Source organism: Procambarus clarkii, chromosome 64, assembly GCF_040958095.1.
Source record: "Procambarus clarkii isolate CNS0578487 chromosome 64, FALCON_Pclarkii_2.0, whole genome shotgun sequence".
NCBI lineage: Eukaryota > Metazoa > Arthropoda > Malacostraca > Decapoda > Cambaridae > Procambarus > Procambarus clarkii.
This window is the reverse complement of record NC_091213.1, coordinates 5,492,677-5,506,527: the sequence shown is the minus strand read 5'-3', so window position 1 is coordinate 5,506,527 and position 13,851 is coordinate 5,492,677. Positions and strand designations below refer to the sequence as shown.

Below are 13,851 nucleotides of genomic sequence, written 5' to 3'. Positions count from 1 at the left end.
GGAGCCAGGGTGTGGGGGCCAGCCAGGGTGTGTGGCCAGGGTGTGGGGCCAGGGTGAGGGAGCCAGGGTGTGTGGCCAGGGTGTGGGGGCCAGGGTGAGGGAGCCAGGGTGTGTGGCCAGGGTGTGGGGGCCAGGGTGAGGGAGCCAGGGTGTGGGGTCAGGGTGTGGAGCCAGGGTGTGGGGGAGTGGGGGCCAGGGTGTGGGGGCCAGGGTGTGGGAGCCAGGGTGTGGAGCCAGAGTGTGGTGCCAGAGTTTGGGGGCCAGGGTGTGGAGCCAGGGTGTGGGGGCCAGGGTGTGGGGCCAGGGTGTGGGGCCAGGGTGTGGGGGCCAGGGTGTGGGGGCCAGGGTGTGGGAGCCAGGGTGTGGAGCTAGATTGTGGGGCCAGGGTGTGGGGGCCAGGGTGTGGAGCCAGGGTGTGGGGGCCAGGGTGTGGAGCCAGGGTGTGGGAGCCAGGGTGTGGAGCCAGAGTGTGGAGCCAGGGTGTTATGGGGGCCAGGGTGTGGGGCCAGGGTGTGGGGCCAGAGTGTGGAGCCAGGGTATGGGAGCCAGGGTGTGGGGCCAGGGTATGGGAGCCAGGGTGTGGAGCCAGGGTGTGGGAGTCAGGGTGTGGGGCCAGGGTGTGGGGGCCAGGGTATGGGGGCCAGAGTGTGGAGCCAGGGTATGGGAGCCAGGGTGTGGGGGCCAGGGTGTGGAGCCAGAGTGTGGGGCCAGGGTGTGGGGGCGTCTCACACCCCAACACTAAGACAACATGGTCGGTATGTGTGGCCCTCCCTGGCATAAGGGCCTGGTTCTCACCCTTATGAGCCCCTCTGAGGCTACACGACCAGTGATGAGTCGGGTCTCGTGAACCAGGACGACCTTGGGGTGGTTGTGGACCAGCCCGTCCTCCTCTCGATTGACTACTCCGTCAAAAATCCAACCTTTTAACTAGAAAGTAGTTACCCATGCAGCAAGCAACCCGATCATATCCCATGCATAGAAAACGGATATATATATATATATATATATATATATATATATATATATATATATATATATATATATATATATATATATATATATATATATATATTTATGAGCTGTGACTCTTCTAAATAGGCTACAATATTATGTTGGTTACGATAACGTAACAAACCCGACCTATATATTTTGGTAGGGAGGAGGAGTCACAGTGCAGCGGGTCTCGGGTCCGAGTGAACGGCTCTCAAACGGCATATAAACAAAACTATTTGTTGTTCAGTTTGAGTTATATATTAGTGCCGTTATTTGGAGCACTGGCCCCTGCCTGCATGTTGGCTGGCGTTGGCAACCCTGGGGTATGTTGGGCCTGGGGTATGTTGAGCCTGGGGTATGTTGGGTCTGGGGTATGTTGGGCCTGGGGTATGTTGGGTCTGGGGTATGTTGGGTCTGGGGTATGTTGGGCCTGGGGTATGTTGGGTCTGGGGTATGTTGGGTCTGGGGTATGTTGGGTCTGGGGTATGTTGGGCCTGGGGTATGTTGGGTCTGGGGTATGTTGGGTCTGGGGTATGTTGGGCCTGGGGTATGTTGAGCCTGGGGTATGTTGGGTCTGGGGTATGTTGGGTCTGGGGTATGTTGGGCCTGGGGTATGTTGGGTCTGGGGTATGTTGGGCCTGGGGTATGTTGGGTCTGGGGTATGTTGAGCCTGGGGTATGTTGGGCCTGGGGTATGTTGGGTCTGGGGTATGTTGGGTCTGGGGTATGTTGGGCCTGGGGTATGTTGGGCCTGGGGTATGTTGGGCCTGGGGTATGTTGGGCCTGGGGTATGTTGGGTCTGGGGTATGTTGGGCCTGGGGTATGTTGGGCCTGGGGTATGTTGAGCCTGGGGTATGTTGGGCCTGGGGTATGTTGGGCCTGGGGTATGTTGGGTCTGGGGTATGTTGGGCCTGGGATAGATTGGGCCTGGGATAGGTTGGGCCTGCGGGCTGACCCAAGCAACAGCCTGTTGGACCAAGTTCTCCCAAAACAAGGGCCGGGGGTTCTGGGAGTAGAACCCCCGGGAGCTGGGGGCTAGGGTTCTACGGGGAGCTGGGGGCTAGGGTTCTACGGGGAGCTGGGGGCTAGGGTTCTACAGGGAGCTGGGGGCTAGGGTTCTACAGGGAGCTGGGGGCTAGGGTTCTACGGGGAGCTGGGGGCTAGGGTTCTACGGGGAGCTGGGGGCTATGGTTCTACGGGGAGCTGGGGCTAAGGTTCTACGGGGAGCTGGGGGCTAGGGTTCTACAGGGAGCTGGGGGCTAGGGTTCTACGGGGAGCTGGGGGCTAGGGTTCTACGGGGAGCTGGGGGCTAGGGTTCTACAGGGAGCTGGGGGCTAGGGTTCTACAGGGAGCTGGGGGCTAGGGTTCTACGGGGAGCTGGGGGCTAGGGTTCTACGGGGAGCTGGGGGCTAGGGTTCTACAGGGAGCTGGGGGCTAGGGTTCTACAGGGAGCTGGGGGCTAGGGTTCTACGGGGAGCTGGGGGCTAGGGTTCTACAGGGAGCTGGGGGCTAGGGTTCTACAGGGAGCTGGGGGCTAGGGTTCTACAGGGAGCTGGGGGCTAGAGTTCTACGGGGAGCTGGGGGCTAGGGTTCTACAGGGAGCTGGGGGCTAGGGTTCTACAGGGAGCTGGGGGCTAGGGTTCTACGGGGAGCTGGGGGCTAGGGTTCTACGGGGAGCTGGGGGCTAGGGTTCTACAGGGAGCTGGGGGCTAGGGTTCTACAGGGAGCTGGGGGCTAGGGTTCTACGGGGAGCTGGGGGCTAGGGTTCTACAGGGAGCTGGGGGCTAGGGTTCTACAGGGAGCTGGGGGCTAGGGTTCTACAGGGAGCTGGGGGCTAGAGTTCTACGGGGAGCTGGGGGCTAGGGTTCTACAGGGAGCTGGGGGCTAGGGTTCTACAGGGAGCTGGGGGCTAGGGTTCTACGGGGAGCTGGGGGCTAGGGTTCTACGGGAAGCTGGGGGCTAAGGTTCTACGGGGAGCTGGGGGCTAAGGTTCTACAAGGAGCTGGTGGCTAGGGTTCTACGGGAAGCTGGGGGCTAAGGTTCTACGGGGAGCTGGTGGCTAGGGTTCTACTGGGAGCTGGGGGCTAGGGTTTTACGGGGAGCTGGGGCTAAGGTTCTACGGGGAGCTGGGGGCTAGGGTTCTACAGGGAGCTGGGGGCTAGGGTTCTACGGGGAGCTGGGGGCTAGGGTTCTACGGGGAGCTGGTGGCTAGGGTTCTACGGGAAGCTGGGGGCTAAGGTTCTACGGGGAGCTGGGGCTAAGGTTCTACGGGGAGCTGGTGGCTAGGGTTCTACTGGGAGCTGGGGGCTATGGTTCTACGGGGAGCTGGGGCTAAGGTTCTACGGGGAGCTGGGGGCTAGGGTTCTACAGGGAGCTGGGGGCTAGGGTTCTACGGGGAGCTGGGGGCTAGGGTTCTACGGGGAACTGGGGCTAAGGTTCTACGGGGAGCTGGGGCTAGGGTTCTACAGGGAGCTGGGGGCTAGGGTTCTACGGGGAGCTGGGGGCTAGGGTTCTACGGGGAACTGGGGCTAAGGTTCTACGGGGAGCTGGGGGCTAAGGTTCTACGGGGAGCTGGGGGCTAAGGTTCTACGGGGAGCTGATGGCTAGGGTTCTACGGGAAGCTGGGGGCTAAGGTTCTACGGGGAGCTGGGGGCTAAGGTTCTACGGGGAGCTGGTGGCTAGGGTTCTACTGGGAGCTGGGGGCTAGGGTTCTACGGGGAGCTGGGGCTAAGGTTCTACGGGGAGCTGGGGGCTAGGGTTCTACAGGGAGCTGGGGGCTAGGGTTCTACGGGGAGCTGGGGGCTAGGGTTCTACGGGGAACTGGATCTAAGGTTCTACGGGGAGCTGGGGGCTAAGGTTCTACGGGGAGCTGGGGGCTAGGGTTCTACAGGGAGCTGGGGGCTAGGGTTCTACGGGGAGCTGGGGGCTAGGGTTCTACGGGGAGCTGGGGGCTAAGGTTCTACGGGGAGCTGGGGGCTAGGGTTCTACGGGGAGCTGGGGGCTAGGGTTCTACAGGGAGCTGGGGGCTAGAGTTCTACGGGGAGCTGGGGGCTAGGGTTCTACGGGGAGCTGGGGGCTAGGGTTCTACGGGGAGCTGGGGGCTAAGGTTCTACGGGGAGCTGGGGGCTAAGGTTCTACGGGGAGCTGGGGGCTAGGGTTCTACGGGGAACTGGGGGCTAAGGTTCTACGGGGAGCTGGGGGCTAAGGTTCTACGGGGAGCTGGGGGCTAGGGTTCTACAGGGAGCTGGGGGCTAGGGTTCTACGGGGAGCTGGGGACTAGGGTTCTACGGGAAGCTGGGGGCTAGGGTTCTACGGGGAGCTGGGGGCTAGGGTTCTACGGGGAGCTGGGGGCTAGGGTTCTACGGGGAGCTGGGGACTAGGGTTCTACGGGAAGCTGGGGGCTAGGGTTCTACGGGGAGCTGGGGGCTAGGGTTCTACAGGGAGCTGAACCCCCCAAGAACCCTCTCCAGGTTGCCTGGTCGACGACCGGGCCGCGGGGACACTAAGCCCCGGAAGCACCTCAAGGTAGCCTCAAGGTAGGTCTATTCCAGGTTCACAAGCTGTAATATGTTCCATTGAACAGAATGTAACATTGTAGAAATGTATTGAGTGAATAAGACTCGCTAATAATGTTATTATGTTCCAGGTGTGGTGGTGGTGCTTGGCCTCTCCCTCCGCGCCGGCCGTGTGAGGGCGCTATATGTAGCGGACTGTGGTCAGTATTGCCTGGTGTCATGTAGCGGGAACTGCTATATACACTCTCAGCTCAACCCGTCCTCTTAATAATAACGTCACTTTTGGCTCGTATGCGCGGCACTATGGCCAAATTTGGACGTAATTTGAAATGAAATTGACTCACAAAAGTGACGTACTGTTCCGTTTTCTGTTTGAGTCGTCCGGCTTACTCGGACAGCTTAGAAGAGGAACTTTCAATTCACGTTTTTCATAACGTTTTGAAACTTTATGAGAATTTCCTGCCCACCTAACCTATCAGAGGACCCTTAACTTACTGTTGTTGAAAAAAAAATCCCAAATTTATTTTCCGAGCTAACCCATTCATCCTCAGCCCATGCCGTGAAAGCAATAGCCCCATTCATGGGTTACACCCACGATTCAAACCAGAAATACTAGCCTAAAATTCCTGAAAGTTTTTGATTAGTCACAATTCTTGCATTTCACATTTCATCACATTAAGTGAGACAGGATGTGAAATTATTCATAGTTTTGGTGACATAGTTCTACACCTGGCCAGATCTACATCAGCAGACAAGGCTGAGGTAGAAAAGTATAAAGTGTAGGAGTTTGCTGAGGTTATTGAATGATCTTGGTTATCTTGAGGTTATCTTGAGATGATTTCGGGGATTTAGTGTCCCCGCGGCCCCGGTCCTCGACCAGGCCTCCACCCCCAGGAAGGGACTGGGGCTAGGGAGGGGGGGTCTACGGGGGGCTGGGGCTGGGGTTGGGGCTGGCGGGGGTCAACACCTATATCCTTTGATCTGTTTTCTTTTTATCGGCTTATATCGGCCTGGTCGAGGACCGGGCCGCGAAGACGTTGATCCCTGAAATCATCGCAAGATTATTGTGGCCTGTTTGTGCCTCCCTCGTGACCTTGTTTGTGTTTTAAACAAATCCTTGTGTGCCGTCAACACACTATTGACAGCTGTCAACATACCACCTCCTTGTATGATAACAGAGTAAAAGTGTCCAAAATCTCCATCAAACCCAACATTTCTTTTAAATACAATCAACTCGTCTATGATATTCCTCTCTATCTGTACCTCACCATTCAGGTATCACACAGACCCGTCACCAAGAACGGTAATGAGAATCTTGCTCTTGTCACAAAGCTGTCACATTGTAAACAATTGGGTCTTCTATCACAACTCTAAGATCTCAGGAGCACTGTGTCTACACCGACGGTTCAGTACAATCTTCTGCAGGACGGACTGCAGCAGCAGCATGTAGGTATTATAGACACAATACTTGCGCACACACACACACACATACACACACACACACACACACACACACACACACACACACACACACACACACACACACACACACACACACACACACACACACACACACACACACAGACGGATTGGCGAGACGTCACAAGTGGAGTCCCGCAGGGGTCAGTCCTTGGACCTATACTGTTTCTTGTATATGTAAATGATCTCCCAGAGGGTATAGATTCGTTCCTCTCAATGTTTGCCGACGATGCAATAATTATGAGGAGGATTGAAACAGAGGATGATAGTAGGAGGCTACAAGATGACCTGGATAGACTGAGTGAATGGTCCAACAAATGGCTGTTGAAGTTCAACTCGAGTAAATGCAAAGTAATGAAACTAGGCAGTGGAAACAGGAGGCCAGGCACAGGATACAGAATAGGAGATGAAGTACTTAATGAAACAGACAGAGAGAAAGATCTATGAGTTGATATCACACCAAACCTGTCTCCTGAAGCCCACATAAAGAGAATAACGTCTGCGGCATATGCGAGGCTGGCTAACATCAGAACGGCGTTCAGGAACCTGTGTAAGGAATCATTCAGAATCTTGTACACCACATATGTAAGACCAATCCTGGAGTATGCGGCCCCAGCATGGAGCCCGTACCTTGTCAAGCACAAGACGAAGCTGGAAAAAGTCCAAAGGTATGCTACTAGACTAGTCCCAGAACTAAGAGGCATGAGTTGAGGAAAGGCTGCGGGAAATGCACCTTACGACACTGGAAGACAGAAGAGTAAGGGGGGACATGATCACAACCTACAAAATCCTCAGGGGAATCGACCGGGTAAACAAGGATGAACTATTCAACACTGGTGGGACGCGAACAAGGGGACACAGGTGGAAGCTGAGTACCCAAATGAGCCACAGAGACGTTAGAAAGAACTTTTTCAGTGTCAGAGTAGTTAGTAAATGGAATGCATTAGGAAGTGATGTGGTGGAGGCTGACTCCATACACAGTTTCAAATGTAGATATGATAGAGCCCAGTAGGCTCAGGAATCTGTACACCAGTTGATTGACAGTTGAGAGGCGGGCCCAAAGAGCCAAAGCTCAACCCCCGCAAACACAATTAGGTGAGTACAATTAGGTGAGTACACACACACACACACACACACACACACACACACACACACACACACACACACACACACACACACACACACACACACACACACACACACACTATCAGTGTCAGGTTAAAGAACTGACTGACCTCTACACAAACACACTAGCGGCGCTACAACTATAGCTACCAGTACATTAACAATCACAGCAGGAGGAATAATATGTTGTGATTCATTGACAGACAGACAGACATTGCAGCCAAATTAGCGTAAACAAAGATCAATTTGAATTAAGACCTAAATGTCCGCATCTCTGGTGTCAAGACCCCCCAAACTCTAAGGTCCGAAAGGAGAGAAATGACTGACTCTCAAAGGCATGAAAGCACCAGTGTAAAATGCTATGATTTGTTCAGATTTTCAAGCACAAGCGCTTCTGACATTGGGAAGGTGTTAGTGTACTCACCTAGTTGTGCTTGCGGGGATTGAGCTGTGGCTCTTTGGTCCCGCCTCTCAACTGTCAAACAATCACACACCAGTGTGTGGGTGTGTGGGGGGGGGGGTTATCTTCTTGAGGTTATCATGAGATGATTTCGGGGCTTTAGTGTCCCCGCGGCCCGGTCCTCGACCAGGCCTCCACCCCCAGGAAGCAGCCCGTGACAGCTGACTAACACCCAGGTACCTATTTTACTGCTAGGTAACAGGGGCATAGGGTGAAAGAAACTCTGCCCAATGTTTCTCGCCGGCGCCTGGGATCGAACCCGGGACCACAGGATCACAAGTCCAGCGTGCTGTCCGCTCGGCCGACCGGCTTTGGGGTGGCTATAAGAAAGGTATAGGAGGAGGAGGCCCCCAGGCTACGGGGGCCTCGTAGCCTGGTGGATAGCGCGCAGGACTCGTAATTCTGTGGCGCGGGTTCGATTCCCGCACGAGGCAGAAACAAATGGGCAAAGTTTCTTTCACCCTGAATGCCCCTGTTACCTAGCAGTAAAATAGGTACCTGGGAGTTAAGTCAGCTGTCACGGACTGCTTCCTGGGGGTGGAGGCCTGGTCGAGGACCGGGCCGCGGGGACACTAAAAGCCCCGAAATCATCTCAAGATAACCTCAAGGAGGAGGAGTGACACAAAATGTACAGACTTCCTCATGTTACTCAGTAACGTTACTCTGTCAATCATTGCTCCAGTAATGACAAGTTATAATGAGGGTGTCAGTAATGACCGTCTTGAAGGATACGTCATTATAGTCGTGTCATTATAGTCATTATAGTGAAACGTGACCATATTCCCCCCCCCCCTCTATAATGAGGCATGTTGTTGTTGTTGTTGTTAAAGATTCGCTGCCTGGAACAACAAGTTCCAAGTAGCACGGGCTATGGTGATCCCGTAGTGGGCTTACCTGGCACAGGCGCGGGGCAAGTAGCACGGGCTATGGTGATCCCGTAGTGGGCTTACCTGGCACAGGCGCGGGGCAAGTAGCACGGGCTATGGTGAGCCCGTAGTGGACTTACCTGGCACAGGAGCGGGGCAAGTAGCACGGGCTATGGTGAGCCCGTAGTGGACTTACCTGGCACAGGCGCGGGGCAAGTAGCACGGGCTATGGTGAGCCCGTAGTGGACTTACCTGGCACAGGAGCGGGGCAAGTAGCACGGGCTATGGTGAGCCCGTAGTGGACTTACCTGGCACAGGAGCGGGGCAAGTAGCACGGGCTATGGTGATCCCGTAGTGGGCTTACCTGGCACAGGAGCGGGGCAAGTAGCACGGGCTATGGTGATCCCGTAGTGGACTTACCTGGCACAGGAGCGGGGCAAGTAGCACGGGCTATGGTGATCCCGTAGTGGGCTTACCTGGCACAGGAGCGGGGCAAGTAGCACGGGCTATGGTGATCCCGTAGTGGGCTTACCTGGCACAGGCGCGGGGCAAGTAGCACGGGCTATGGTGAGCCCGTAGTGGACTTACCTGGCACAGGAGCGGGGCAAGTAGCACGGGCTATGGTGAGCCCGTAGTGGACTTACCTGGCACAGGAGCGGGGCAAGTAGCACGGGCTATGGTGATCCCGTAGTGGGCTTACCTGGCACAGGAGCGGGGCAAGTAGCACGGGCTATGGTGAGCCCGTAGTGGACTTACCTGGCACAGGAGCGGGGCAAGTAGCACGGGCTATGGTGATCCCGTAGTGGGCTTACCTGGCACAGGAGCGGGGCAAGTAGCACGGGCTATGGTGATCCCGTAGTGGACTTACCTGGCACAGGAGCGGGGCAAGTAGCACGGGCTATGGTGATCCCGTAGTGGGCTTACCTGGCACAGGAGCGGGGCAAGTAGCACGGGCTATGGTGAGCCCGTAGTGGACTTACCTGGCACAGGAGCGGGGCAAGTAGCACGGGCTATGGTGAGCCCGTAGTGGACTTACCTGGCACAGGAGCGGGGCAAGTAGCACGGGCTATGGTGAGCCCGTAGTGGACTTACCTGGCACAGGAGCGGGGCAAGTAGCACGGGCTATGGTGATCCCGTAGTGGGCTTACCTGGCACAGGAGCGGGGCAAGTAGCACGGGCTATGGTGAGCCCGTAGTGGACTTACCTGGCACAGGAGCGGGGCAAGTAGCACGGGCTATGGTGATCCCGTAGTGGGCTTACCTGGCACAGGAGCGGGGCAAGTAGCACGGGCTATGGTGATCCCGTAGTGGACTTACCTGGCACAGGAGCGGGGCAAGTAGCACGGGCTATGGTGATCCCGTAGTGGGCTTACCTGGCACAGGAGCGGGGCAAGTAGCACGGGCTATGGTGAGCCCGTAGTGGACTTACCTGGCACAGGAGCGGGGCAAGTAGCACGGGCTATGGTGAGCCCGTAGTGGACTTACCTGGCACAGGAGCGGGGCAAGTAGCACGGGCTATGGTGAGCCCGTAGTGGACTTACCTGGCACAGGAGCGGGGCAAGTAGCACGGGCTATGGTGAGCCCGTAGTGGACTTACCTGGCACAGGAGCGGGGCAAGTAGCACGGGCTATGGTGAGCCCGTAGTGGACTTACCTGGCACAGGAGCGGGGCAAGTAGCACGGGCTATGGTGAGCCCGTAGTGGACTTACCTGGCACAGGAGCGGGGCAAGTAGCACGGGCTATGGTGAGCCCGTAGTGGACTTACCTGGCACAGGAGCGGGGCAAGTAGCACGGGCTATGGTGAGCCCGTAGTGGACTTACCTGGCACAGGAGCGGGGCAAGTAGCACGGGCTATGGTGAGCCCGTAGTGGACTTACCTGGCACAGGAGCGGGGCAAGTAGCACGGGCTATGGTGAGCCTGTAGTGGACTTACCTGGCACAGGAGCGGGGCAAGTAGCACGGGCTATGGTGAGCCCGTAGTGGACTTACCTGGCACAGGAGCGGGGCAAGTAGCACGGGCTATGGTGAGCCCGTAGTGGACTTACCTGGCACAGGAGCGGGGCAAGTAGCACGGGCTATGGTGAGCCCGTAGTGGACTTACCTGGCACAGGAGCGGGGCAAGTAGCACGGGCTATGGTGAGCCCGTAGTGGACTTACCTGGCACAGGAGCGGGGCATGTAGCACGGGCTATGGTGAGCCCGTAGTGGACTTACCTGGCACAGGAGCGGGGCAAGTAGCACGGGCTATGGTGATCCCGTAATGGACTTACCTGGCACAGGAGCGGGGCAAGTATCACGGGTTATGGTGATCCCGTAGTGGACTTACCTGGCACAGGAGCGGGGCAAGTATCACGGGCTATGGTGATCCCGTAATGGACTTACCTGGCACAGGAGCGGGGCAAGTAGCACGGGCTATGGTGATCCCGTAGTGGACTTACCTGGCACAGGAGCGGGGCAAGTAGCACGGGCTATGGTGATCCCGTAATGGACTTACCAGGCACAGGAGCGGGGCAAGTAGCACGGGCTATGGTGAGCCCGTAGTGGACTTACCTGGCACAGGAGCGGGGCAAGTAGCACGGGCTATGGTGAGCCCGTAGTGGACTTACCTGGCACAGGAGCGGGGCAAGTAGCACGGGCTATGGTGAGCCCGTAGTGGACTTACCTGGCACAGGAGCGGGGCAAGTAGCACGGGCTATGGTGAGCCCGTAGTGGACTTACCTGGCACAGGAGCGGGGCAAGTAGCACGGGCTATGGTGAGCCCGTAGTGGACTTACCTGGCACAGGAGCGGGGCAAGTAGCACGGGCTATGGTGATCCCGTAATGGACTTACCTGGCACAGGAGCGGGGCAAGTAGCACGGGCTATGGTGATCCCGTAATGGACTTACCAGGCACAGGAGCGGGGCAAGTAGCACGGGCTATGGTGAGCCCGTAGTGGACTTACCTGGCACAGGAGCGGGGCAAGTAACACGGGCTATGGTGAACCCGTAGTGGACTTACCAGGCACAGGAGCGGGGCAAGTAGCACGGGCTATGGTGATCCCGTAATGGACTTACCAGGCACAGGAGCGGGGCAAGTAGCACGGGCTATGGTGAGCCCGTAGTGGACTTACCTGGCACAGGAGCGGGGCAAGTAGCACGGGCTATGGTGAGCCCGTAGTGGACTTACCTGGCACAGGAGCGGGGCAAGTAGCACATGCTATGGTGAGCCCGTAGTGGACTTACCTGGCACAGGAGCGGGGCAAGTAGCACGGGCTATGGTGAGCCCGTAGTGGACTTACCAGGCACAGGAGCGGGGCAAGTAGCACGGGCTATGGTGAGCCCGTAGTGGACTTACCTGGCACAGGAGCGGGGCAAGTAGCACGGGCTATGGTGAGCCCGTAGTGGACTTACCTGGCACAGGAGCGGGGCAAGTAGCACGGGCTATGGTGAGCCCGTAGTGGACTTACCTGGCACAGGAGCGGGGCAAGTAGCACGGGCTATGGTGAGCCTGTAGTGGACTTACCTGGCACAGGAGCGGGGCAAGTAGCACGGGCTATGGTGAGCCCGTAGTGGACTTACCTGGCACAGGAGCGGGGCAAGTAGCACGGGCTATGGTGAGCCCGTAGTGGACTTACCTGGCACAGTAGCGGGGCAAGTAGCACGGGCTATGGTGAGCCCGTAGTGGACTTACCTGGCACAGGAGCAGGGCAAGTAGCACGGGCTATGGTGAGCCCGTAGTGGACTTACCTGGCACAGGAGCGGGGTAAGTAGCACGGGCTATGGTGAGCCCGTAGTGGACTTACCTGGCACAGGAGCGGGGCAAGTAGCACGGGCTATGGTGAGCCCGTAGTGGACTTACCTGGCACAGGAGCGGGGCAAGTAGCACGGGCTATGGTGAGCCCGTAGTGGACTTACCTGGCACAGGAGCGGGGCAAGTAGCACGGGCTATGGTGAGCCCGTAGTGGACTTACCTGGCACAGGAGCGGGGCAAGGAGCACGGGCTATGGTGAGCCCGTAGTGGACTTACCAGGCACAGGAGCGGGGCAAGTAGCACGGGCTATGGTGAGCCCGTAGTGGACTTACCTGGCACAGGAGCGGGGCAAGTAGCACGGGCTATGGTGAGCCCGTAGTGGACTTACCTGGCACAGGAGCGGGGCAAGTAACACGGGCTATGGTGAACCCGTAGTGGACTTACCAGGCACAGGAGCGGGGCAAGTAGCACGGGCTATGGTGATCCCGTAATGGACTTACCAGGCACAGGAGCGGGGCAAGTAGCACGGGCTATGGTGAGCCCGTAGTGGACTTACCTGGCACAGGAGCGGGGCAAGTAGCACGGGCTATGGTGAGCCCGTAGTGGACTTACCTGGCACAGGAGCGGGGCAAGTAGCACGGGCTATGGTGAGCCCGTAGTGGACTTACCTGGCACAGGAGCGGGGCAAGTAGCACGGGCTATGGTGAGCCCGTAGTGGACTTACCAGGCACAGGAGCGGGGCAAGTAGCACGGGCTATGGTGAGCCCGTAGTGGACTTACCTGGCACAGGAGCGGGGCAAGTAGCACGGGCTATGGTGAGCCCGTAGTGGACTTACCTGGCACAGGAGCGGGGCAAGTAGCACGGGCTATGGTGAGCCCGTAGTGGACTTACCTGGCACAGGAGCGGGGCAAGTAGCACGGGCTATGGTGAGCCTGTAGTGGACTTACCTGGCACAGGAGCGGGGCAAGTAGCACGGGCTATGGTGAGCCCGTAGTGGACTTACCTGGCACAGGAGCGGGGCAAGTAGCACGGGCTATGGTGAGCCCGTAGTGGACTTACCTGGCACAGGAGCGGGGCAAGTAGCACGGGCTATGGTGAGCCCGTAGTGGACTTACCTGGCACAGGAGCAGGGCAAGTAGCACGGGCTATGGTGAGCCCGTAGTGGACTTACCTGGCACAGGAGCGGGGTAAGTAGCACGGGCTATGGTGAGCCCGTAGTGGACTTACCTGGCACAGGAGCGGGGCAAGTAGCACGGGCTATGGTGAGCCCGTAGTGGACTTACCTGGCACAGGAGCGGGGCAAGTAGCACGGGCTATGGTGAGCCCGTAGTGGACTTACCTGGCACAGGAGCGGGGCAAGTAGCACGGGCTATGGTGAGCCCGTAGTGGACTTACCTGGCACAGGAGCGGGGCAAGGAGCACGGGCTATGGTGAGCCCGTAGTGGACTTACCAGGCACAGGAGCGGGGCAAGTAGCACGGGCTATGGTGAGCCCGTAGTGGACTTACCTGGCACAGGAGCGGGGCAAGTAGCACGGGCTATGGTGAGCCCGTAGTGGATATTTTTTTTTGTAATGAGGCAGGTGTTGCCCCCTATACATACCATTATTATGGCCCGAAGTCATTAACTGCAGCACAGGAGACGTGTTTAAAACGTGACTGATACAGGTGAAGTTGAACTAGCAGG

The 13,851-nt window shown here is 57.6% G+C and overlaps 1 protein-coding gene across 1 annotated transcript in view; it reads right to left on the bottom strand.

Annotated features, from left to right (window-relative positions):
- Positions 1 to 13,851, bottom strand: part of LOC123768923 (uncharacterized) — a 280,886-nt gene that overhangs the window by 185,837 nt on the left and 81,198 nt on the right. The window lies entirely within an intron of this gene.